Here is an 11,628-nt window from a genome sequence, read left to right on the forward strand (position 1 = left end):
AAAGAAATCAGATTTGGAAAATATATAAAGGACATTTGGCTTGGTTGAGTGACAGAATATAGTGTAGGAGTGTTGTCGGAGAGATCTGTAAGGACAACTCTGATAGCAGGCTAGTATAGTTAGTATCTTCCTAGGGAAATATTTTAAATCACCTAGCAAGGGCAGAAAGAATTGACAAAATTATTCACTACCTGGAAAACAATTTCACACTAGAATAAACAGAAGAGATCAAGAGTAATGAATGCATTGCATTGTCCAGTTCTTAACACAGGCCTTGAAAACATACTAAAAAGGAAAAGGCAATTACTTTCAGAAATGACAGAAACACATTCTGTGTTGCAAGGAGTTCTGGATTGGGTACCCACCTTTCTGAGGGACAACATCCTGTGATGATGAATGTATAATGCTGGTATTCACTCAGCCACAGGCTTCCAGGCACAGATACAGTGAACTTGCTTATATCGGAGGGAGCAGGAGAAAGAGAAGCAATGTCAAATGTTAGAAGAGGAAAGAAATAGCTCCTTGGGAGTTGTTATAGAATATAAAGTCAAAACATAAGAAATGCATAGTTACAAAAGCATGCCATCTCTCTGAAGGATTGCTTAATTCCCGCTTTTGTATTTCACACAGTTGTGGAAAGGTGTTTGGCTTTCTGTAAGGAATCAGAACCCCAAAAATGAAAAAACTGGAATATTTTCCTACCATATTCTCTCTAGGAGTTTCTGAACTGATGCTACCCACTCCAGAGACATTTGGAGAAAAAAACAAAGCAAAACAATAAACACTTCAGTTTTAAAGTAGATGGGTTATCCCTTTGCTTAAACAAAGATCCATCGTGTGAAGAAAAGAAATAATTATGCCTGTAAGTATTGGAGATTTGAGTACTGGGTCTTAATTTATATTAGTGGACAGACCCCTGAGCTTTCTGAAATATGACACTAAGACATGTAATGTAGAGGGCAGGTGATGAAACTATATCCTGAGCAGTGGAGTGTTTATAAATAAACCATAATTATTATTTTTTTGTGTAAGGTGATGGTTGCAATGCTCTCTGGAATATAAGTGCTATCTTTAAAATTGTTAATATACTGTTAGATTGCTGAGACTATAATTCTCTTAAGACTGCTTTCCCTGACCTTACTAAATTATATTTTTCCAGAGCATCGAAGCAGAGTCCAATAATAAATTCCTTGGTGCTCAGCAGCTAAGAGGACATGGATGACACAATTGCATGTACCCAGCTGCCAACAAATGAAGATGCTTTTGAATAGCCTCATATAACAAATCTCATATACAAATAATGTGTCATGTGCTTATCCAAAGTAAACATACTTATAAAGATAAAGATTATTTATGTGTTTAACTACATAGAAAGCTGTGAAAGGCAATTCTTTACTATATCACCAGCACCACCACAGAACTTTGCTTTAAGTGATATGTGACCATTATTATTAGATAAATGAATAGATAATTTTTTCAATATTATTAGCTAAATGAATAGAGATTTTTTTCTTAACTCAATTTTTACTCCATTTCTTGAACACTTGCTTGGCCCCAGAGCTAACTAGTTCAAGAAAAAAATTGAAGAACCAAGAGTTGACCCCACAGGTGAAGGTTTTGGGTCATGTATAAAGGCTGATCCGGGTACAGTCCTTCTGAAAAGTATATATATCAGATGGGGCATGATAAAAGTAATAAAAACTCGAAGAAATAGAAACATACAATTCAGAGTAGATTTGATATATGTGAGGATCAATTCTGATTAAAAAAGGAAAAGTGAATGGATGAAAGCAGTTTATAATGTCCCATGTGAAGATATGAGAGAGGGAAAATAGAAGAACAACTATTGATTAAACTTATCGCAATTGGTTAAGACCTGCCCCTCCCATTTTGCAAGATCAATTTACATCAGATTACTAGACTGTCTCTTGCCTAGCACCTAATATTTTGCTTTTGGAGGTAAGAAAATCTACTTTCAAATCATGAAAAAGATAATCAATTATTTATATGTAAGTCAGGTTGAGGCTGAAGGAAATGAAAATAAGTCCATAAGACTGAGTACATCCCACCTGACTTTCATGAACATCTGAAGAAGAGATTAGACACCTTGAAAAATGAGTAATAGAAGACCCAGCGAGCCGGCAGATGACATCAAGAACATTGTACCTGAAGAAAGCAAGAAGTCACTGAAAAGCCAGGTAAGGAAGAAAAGATCAAAGTGGATGTCTGAAGAGACTCTGAAACGTGCTCTTTTATTTATTTATTTATTTTAAATTTATTTTATCGAGGGCTTGCACAATTCTCATCACAATCCATACATCCATCCGCTGTGTCAAGCACAAATGTACATTCGCTGCCCTCATCATTCTCAAAACATTTGCCCTCCACCTCAACCCTTAATATCAGTTACTCCTTTCCTCCTCCCTCCCCACCCTCCCTCCCTCATGAACCCTTCATAATTCACAACTTAATATAGTTTGTCATAAATTACACTGTCTGTCGTCTCCCCCAGCCCTCTTCTCTGCTGTCCATCCCCCAGGGAGGAGGCAATACCTAGATTCTTGTAATCGGTTTCCCATTTCCACCCCACATTCCCTTCACCCTCCAGGCCTCACCCCTTTCACCACTTGTCCTGAAGGAGTCATTTGTCCTGGATTCCCTGTGTTTCCAGTTGCTATCTGTACTAATGTACATCCTCTCCTCTAGCCAGATTTGTAAGGTAGAATTGGGATCATGATAGTGGTGGGGAGGAAGCATTCAAGAACTAGAGGAAAGTTATGTTTCATCATTGCTACCCTGCACTCTGATTGGCTCGTCTCCTCCCCTCAACCCTTCAGTGAGGAGGTGTCCAGTTGTCTACCGATGGGCTTTGAGTCTCCACTTTGCACTCACCCACCTTTACAATGATATTTTTTGTTTTTTGATGCTTGATACCTGATCCCTTCGTCAGCTTGTGGTCATGCATGCTGTTGTGCTTCTTGCTCTTAATCGTAGAGCAGCTAAGGAAAATGGAGCAGGGGCGGGGAGGGGATGATAAAGTAAAAGAGCTGAACAGAAAAATTTAAAGGGCAACTTCATAACACACAATAAAGTATTATAGTGAAATGTACAGAGACTTAGAATTAGAAAAACAAACAGGAGGAACATAGTATATCTTAAACTGAAAGAAAAATTCAATCCTCTAGTTGCTCTATTGAGAGATTCTATGAGCCAATTATTGAATGATGCAGGAAGCGTCAAAAGAAGATTGGAGCAAATACACAGTCACTCTACCAAAATGAACTTGTGGACATTTCACCACTCCAAGTGGTTGCATATGAGCAAGAATCAATGGTACTGAAAGAAGGCATTCAAGCTACACTGAAAACATCAGCACAAAACAATATCAATAGAAATATTTCAACAAGCTGATGAAACAATGGAGGTACTCACTCATCTACTTGGCCAACTGACTTGACGAGATTCATATTTGTACCAAATCCAAAGAAAGGTGGCCTAAGAGAATGTACAAATTATGGAAGAATATTGAAATCACATGAAAGTCAAATTTTGCTGAAGATCATCTAACAACAGATGCAGCAGTACATTGGCAAGGAGCCCCAGAGATTCAGGCCGGATACTGAAGAGGTCAAGGAAGAAGGGATATCATTGCTGATGTCAGATGGATCTTGACTGAAAGCAAAGCATACCAGAAAGATGTTTGTTTGTGTTTTATTGACTATGATTAAAGACAAGTATATACCTGAAAGTATAAAGATCTCCAATGAAAAACAGTGACAACTTTAAGGGCCCTAATACAAGCCCTAGCATATTACCAAAACTATGAAAAACATCCACAGTACAAATGAAAAGAAAGAAGAACAACAGATGACAGGAATCGACTAAGAGTTTGACATTTCTGTACATCAGAAAGTTTATGAAAGGAGCTCAAAGAGAGCGCAGAGATTGGAGAAATATTTTGACAATGATATATTAAATAAAAAACTTATCTCTAAAATATATAGAATGTTGCAACACCTCAATAAGAACAGCACAAATTTTCCAATTCATAAATGAGGAGGAGACATGAATAGACAACTCACCAAAGAAGAAAGCTAGGCAGCTAACAATCCTATGAAGAAATGAGACCTTAGCTATAAGAGAAATGCAAATTAAATGAGTGTTGAGATAGCACTTCACACCAGCACTGATAGCAAAATAACCAATCAGTAAACAACAAATTCTATAGAAGACATGCAGATTGGACCTTCTTCCACTGTTAGTGCAAGTACAGAATTGCACTGCTTCTGTGGCAAACAGTACGGGGGCTTCATTAAACACATGTGAATAGAAAGATCACATGAACCAGTATCTCTCTACTTTGTATATACTCCCCCCAACTAAAGAGCACACACAAACAGATATATGCAGACTCATGTTTAGCAGAGTGCTTATCCATAACCAAAAGATGGAAACAACCAAAACACCCATCTGTGAAGGAATGGAGAGATAAATTCTGGGACATGCATACCTGGTAATACTATGCATCCCTTGAAAACAGTGATAAAACTGCCAAATACATCATAGCATAGATGAATTTGGAAGTGTTTATGCTCAGCAATGTTAGTTAATCTCATAAACACAAATATTACATGAGGCCACTATTGTAAAAGAAAATTTGTTTTCACACCAAAAGAAGCAGATTTTCAGTTGTATGAGGAGGCTGGGGGCCGGGGAAGGAAAGAGAAAAATGGGAGATGCACTAAGATAGAGATTCACACAAGTCCCCACATAAATAAAACAAATTCTATGACTAAATTATAAGGGTATGGGAAAAGTTTGATGAAGTCCATGGAGAGCGAGCGTATGGTGTGTTGCCTAGTGCGGCACCTAAGGCTTCCCTTACAGTAAGTATTTGGATCATCCCAACAGCCTTTGCAGCAACTATGTGCAGGGGGAAATGACCCTTGATTCAAATATCTCCCACAGAGGCACTTTTAGTAAGATTTAAAAACAAGGAAAGAAAAATTGGTGGCAAGGAGGTATGGGGAAGAGATCTCTGGATGGACCAAGAAAGTGAACGCGAAAGTGAAGATGTGTGTGATACCTCAGAAGAGGAAGATTTTACCAGATAAATGAGTAAGACGACAGTAATTCTTTTTAACAGTTACTCTCCCATTGCAAAATAGTTATGAACAAAGTGGCCATGGTGATAAGAGGTGGAGGTTATTAATACCTTCAGCAACTTGAATTTAATGGGTTCAACATTCACTTAAGGATGTCATAACTACTGCCTCTGCTAAGTGTTCAAACTTTGAACAGCAGAAACCAACACTGAGTCCTCACTTCATAGGGGACCATTCCTCAGGGAGATTATCTAGAAACCTGATGGCAGATTGATTAGATCAGGCCAGTTCCATTACGCAAAATACAGCATTTTGTTCCTTACTGGAATAGGCACATATGCTTACTGGAATGGTCACTTACTCTAGATACAAATTTGCCTTCCCTATATACAATATTTCTACCACAACTTGCATCTGTGGACTTATAGAATGCTTTATGCACTATCGTAGTATCCCTCATAGCATTATCTTATATTAAAGAAGTCACTTCACAGCATATAAAGTGTAGCAAATGGCTCATACTTATTGAATTAACTGGTTTTCATCACCCCAAAGTGTCTGTCTTGATAGAATGATGGCATGGCCCTTAAAAGGCTAATTCCAGTGTTGTCAATACCTTTCAGGTTTGGGGCAATGTTCTCCAGGAGAGTGTGTATGTTTGAAATAAGCATGCATCACATGGCACTGTATTTCCAATAGCCAGAATCCCCAGGTACAAGAACCAGGGATGGAAATGAAAGTGGTACACTCAATACCACACCTAGTGATCTACTCACAATGGTTTGCTTCCTTTTCCTCTGTCCCTAAACTCTTTGAATATGGAGGCTTTGGTTTCAAAAGAAGAAATATGCCTACCTGGTGACACAATACTGATATAATTGTGCTGAAAATTAAGACTGCCTCATGGTCATTATTCTCATGCCTCTGTATCAACAGATAAAGGAGGAACTTACTATATTATTGATGCTGCTTACCATGGGCACATTGACTTAATATGACATGAGACAGGTAAAGAAGAGTATGTCTGAAGTTTAGGAGATTTGTTAAGATGTCTCATTACTACCATGCTTCCCTCTCTCTCACAGCACTCTACTTTTCCAGCTAGTGAATTTGATAATCCATTGCAATGACCACACAGAACTCATAAACAATATTCATGATTTAAATGTTTATTAAATAAGCTAACAGGTTGCAATGCAAGAGAAAAATTCTCAGGATACAGTTGTTCTTTAGGACATGCTACAAAGTTCTTTCAGGGCTGGTACTAAATGCCCAAAAGATATACCACTCTACTATAAGCCTCAACACAAAAGCAATCAACTCAGCCTCCATGGATCAGCAAAACCAACTCCTCCAATTAAGTGCCCAGGTGTACCCCACACCATAAGCCTTAACCTGAAGGCACTCAGCTCTGTCTTTATGGGTCAGCGAGGCCAACTCCCGAATTAAATGCTCAATGCATTCTGCTACACAAGCCACCCTCTTGCCTCAAAGCACACAGTTTTTTTTGTTCTGTGGGCTGGGAAGTCCACCAATCTCTCATGCTCTGACCTCTGGTTCAGTTGCTGCTCCTCTGACATCTCAGAAGTTTTCTGAATCAAGGGGGTTCACTTCACAGAGATCTCTGGATCCATGGATGGGCTCAATTCCTGGCTCTAACTTGTTGTGAAATATGCCACCCTCCCTGCTTCTCAGAGAACTCATATTATACCCAGTAGAATGACCATCCAATTAATCCGGTTAACAATTACTCACAAGAGAATCCTATTAGTTTCTTCTTCTTTTACCTCCTTACCCAAGCCCAGGCAGGAACAGGTGCTTTGGTGGGAATTACAGAGATGTTGGCTAAAAGGGTCACATTAAATCATTCACTGCCCCTGTGTATGCTCTGTGTTTAAATCAATGGTAAACTACAGTAACCCAATTATGAGATGACTACTAATGTCTCAGCTCCTTCCTTTAAGGTTAGCATACCCCACCAGGAAAGAACCACAACCAGCTGAGGAGCTTGCTGAGAGCAAAAACAATATGAAATGAGTAATGGAAGAATGTAGTTCTAAACACCATGTAATGCATTGCAGAAATAAGGTCTATAATTCTTATGAATATTTCCTCCATTAGGTAGTCATCAAATTTGCTTTTGTTCACTTATAAAATATAATATATAAATGAAATGAGTGTATATTTGCTTTTATGCATATCAGTCGTATCATGTTAGGCACAAGTATGATTTTATACTTGTCAATATTATGAATTATGTACAGTAAGGAGATGTGTACAGAAGCTACATTGAAAAGTGGTGGACTGTTACATTTATCGTTTTGTATCAATTGAGAGGGGTCAGGATTCTCAGTAGTTTGGCAGTCGGGATCTAGTAATCCTCCCAGAAAAAATGTCCTCAGGAGTGTGGCCGGCCTCCAATAGAAGTAGATTCTGTGAAAAGCTTGCTTGTCTTTTGCTGCATCTGGAACCTGCATCTGGCCCAAATCTGCATTTGAGCCAATGGTCTGCCCTTTTGCCTTTGGATGATTCTGGCAATCAGCAGCAGCCTGCCTCTTATCTGCCAATCTTGAATTCATTCACCTCTGTAGCCAGAAGATTGTTGTATTGTATCCCTGCTGATCTTCAGTTCATTTGCGTCTAACCACAGCCCCGAACAGCCCCAAGAATACCATCAACATACATAAAACTCCCTGGAACCACAGAAGACCTCACAACCATGTGAAAAAAGCCAGCATCTAAAATCAGTGTTTGTCTTGCATACATGCACTCTTTATCCCACCCCCACCTGGGGTCCTTCTTTGATATCAGCTGCAAAATGTCTCCATTTTAATGAAATCAGTTGATATCAGATAACAAAATGAGGTCTAGCTTGGCTAGTCACATTTTGTTTGGGGCGTGTATGTATAAACTTAAATAAAAGACAAAACAGTAACTCTAGATGAGAAGAAACACCAGCATGTACAATGTATAGAGGCCAATGGTGTCCAATAACTTATGGGCATGCTGCTCGTTACATGTGCTAGGAAATCAAAGAAAAGCATGTTTGGTGGGAGGGCAATTTAGCACTGTGTGAATCAGATTACAGAATTTGGGCAAGGACTGTGAAAGAGATGTATATGTAATTTCAGGTAAAAAAAAAGTTAAGATTGGTTCAGGAGATTCAATCACCTGTTTATGTGGTGGTCAGGATATGCCTCATAGCCCTGAGTCATAGGCACCAGGACCCCAACTTTTAGCTAAAATTAGATAACATGTGGCTATATTTTTTATCATTAAAGATACACCCAGTAAATTCTGTAGTTCTTATTTTTTTAATTTTATTTTAAGAATCATTTCATTGGGGGCTCATGCATCACAATCCATACATGCATCCATTGTGTCAAGCACATTTGTACATTTGTTGCCATCATCATTCTGAAAGGATTTACCCCTCCCTCTCCACCCCCCTCCCTCATGAACCCTTGATAATTCATAAATTATTATTATTTTGTCATGTCTCACACTATCCAACATCTCCTTTCCTTTACTGTTGTCCATCCCCCAGGGAGAAGGTTATATGTAGATCCTTGTAATCAGTTCCCCTTCCTCCCTTAATCTTCTTCTCTCCACCCTCCCAGTATTGCCACTCCCACTACTGGTTCTGAGGGGTTCATTTGTGCTGGATTCCCTGTGTTTCCGGTGTAGTTCTTATTTTAAACCTAACGACAAAACTACACTTCCATGGGCTTATCCTGATTTATCTAAACAGAGCCACATCATTGAACTAACTTATATAAAGATTCAAAATGGAGTTTTGGTTCCTGCTATAGACAACTTTAGAACTGAAGCACCACTAAGTTAAAAGTAGTTATGTGTTGCCTTGCTAACTTTTAGGCCAACGATTTGAAACTACCCATTACTCTGAGAGAGAAATGAAGCTTTCTAGGCCCTTTGAGAGCTATAGCCTTGGAACTGCACAGGGGTAGTTCTACCCTGTCCTTTTAGGGAGTTGTGAATCAGAAGCAACACAATGACACTCAGTGTTTTGGTTGTCGATCTTATTTTGCACCAACTGCTTTAGAATTTAAGCTCTAAAACATTTTTTCTGCATGGACTGGTTGATCACTCCTTTAGATGACTTTTTTAAGACAAGCTTTTGATAATTCTGTCTTTATTTTAAGACCTCAGACACCAACTTTTTTTTTAAGCCCTTACTGTTCCTGTTAGGTGCCATCGAGTCCATTTCAGCACACAGTGACCCCGTGCACAACAGAAGGAAACACTGCAGTCCTGTGCCATCCTTACAATTGTTCCTGTTTCTGCCCATTGCTGAAGCCATTGTTGAAACCATCTTGTTGAGGGGCTTCCTCTTTTTTGCTGCCTCTCCATGTTACCAAGCATGATGTCCTTCTCTAGGGACTGGTCTCTCCTGACTATGTGGTCAGAATACGCAAAATGAAATCTCATCATCCTTACCTTCCAAGGCAGATTTGTTTGTTGTTTTGGCACTTCATGGTACTTTCAATATTCTTCTCCAGCACCACAATACAAGCTCATCGATTCTTCTTTATCTGCCCTATTCAATGTCTATTCAATGTCCAACTTCCACATTCATATGAGGCGATTGAAAATACTCTGGGTTGGGTGAGGCCCACCTTAGTCTTCCTTGCTGTCCAACACTCTAAAGAGATCTTGTGCAGCAGATTTTATAGCTGGGACCCATCTAATTACCTCTTCATGCTTAACAATGACCACTAGTCTTCAGTAATTATCTAATACAGCAAGCACGGAGTTAGGCCATGTTTAAGAACTAAATAGCTTAATTAATTCTTTAGGGCACTGAAATAATTCTCCAAGTTAACAATAAAAAATATGAAACAATTATTGTGTGTTTTCAATCTAATATTAGACAAGAACATAAGTGAAACCACTAATATGAAGTTTTTACTCCAAAGAGAAGCAAGCTCTTCTCTTAATGTGACAGCACACTCATTTAATCTATAGTTTAAGTTTTAAAGCATTTTTTCTCTATCTAAAACAGAAAACATATTTTGTGAGTTATCATCAAGTTTCAAATTATTAATGTTTATTATAGGTCTATGAGAAAGAACACATAAATTATTTAAAAGTAAAATCCTGAGCGTTTTTCAAAAGTGAAGCTTGATCTGACTTAGCAATTTACCCTTGTCTTTGAGGAAGATTACATAAAGAATGAATTAATACTTCAACCAAATATTACAAAAAGAGAGCAAGGAATCCAATTCATTCTTTACATGTTCCTTAGCATTTGACTCACTCACTCATTCCTATAGAGTTGATGCCGACTTATAGCAACCCCATAGGACAGGGTAGAACTGCTCCTGTGAGTTTCTGAGGGTGTAATTCTTAACTGGAGCAGAAAGTCTCATCTTCTCCCATCCTGGTGATGGTCTCAAACAGCCGACCTTGCAGTAAGGAGTCCTATGTGTAACCATTAAAGCTCCTAAAAATTATAAATTATACTTAAGCCAGACAAAAACTTTGACTATATCAAAGAAATTCCTTTAAATGAATCTTTTGAGCTTTGTCTCTGTTGCACAATTTCTTATAATACTTAAATGGCAAAAAATAAACACAATTACTAGGTGCTATGTCTACACACACACACACACACACACATCCTTGCTCTACCAAGCAAAAGTAGATGGAATTATAATGAATATTTATTAACTCAATTTAAAACTGGTAAATTACCTAAAGATATTGAAATTGATTCTCTATATGCCACAAAATATAATTACTGCAGAAATAAAGTTTGATTTCATATTCTAAATGCTTACGAAAGATTTAACCATTTTTTCAAAATCTAAATTTAGCCTTTGAGACTCCTTGAAATTTTTTAACTTAATTGGGCGGAGTTCTTCCAAGATTTCCCTGGGGCTGTATGAGCTTGTTGGCTTCGTGGAGCACAATTTGGGCTGCTAATTGCAAGGTCAGCACTGGAACACCAGCCACTCCATGGGAGAAAGATGAGCCTTTTTGCACCTGTGAAGATTTAGAGCCTCAGCAATCATTGTTTCTGAAGGGCGTTCCATCTTGTCCGATAGGGTCCCTGTGCGTCAGAATTGATGACAATGAGTTCGGTTGTTTGTTTTTCACATGGCCTTGATATTGTCAAGGATCTCATTTTACTTCCTGAAAGCAGCAGTCAAGAAAAAATAATGACATATTGCATTGGAGAAAATCTGCTGCATAACGGTTTTTTAAAATGTCAAAGAGCAAAGATGTTACTTCTAGGACTTAGGTACTCCTTACCCAACCAGGTTATTTTCAAACACCTCCTATGCATGTGAAAGCTAGAAAGTGAGCTAAGGCGAGCATAGCAGAACTGATGGTTTGAATGATGATGTTACCACAAGTACCATGGATGGCCAGGTAAACAAATACATCTGCCTGGAAGGATGGACATAGAAGCCAGGATGGTGAGGCGTCCTCGCATGGTCTTTGCACATGTTATTATGTGAGATTAATCTCTAGAAAAGGCTTGGCTAAGTACTCACTC

This window comes from Echinops telfairi, unplaced genomic scaffold (assembly GCF_000313985.2).
Source record: "Echinops telfairi isolate 266 unplaced genomic scaffold, ASM31398v2 ScPeMD7_5592;HRSCAF=6446, whole genome shotgun sequence".
Classification (NCBI taxonomy): domain Eukaryota; kingdom Metazoa; phylum Chordata; class Mammalia; order Afrosoricida; family Tenrecidae; genus Echinops; species Echinops telfairi.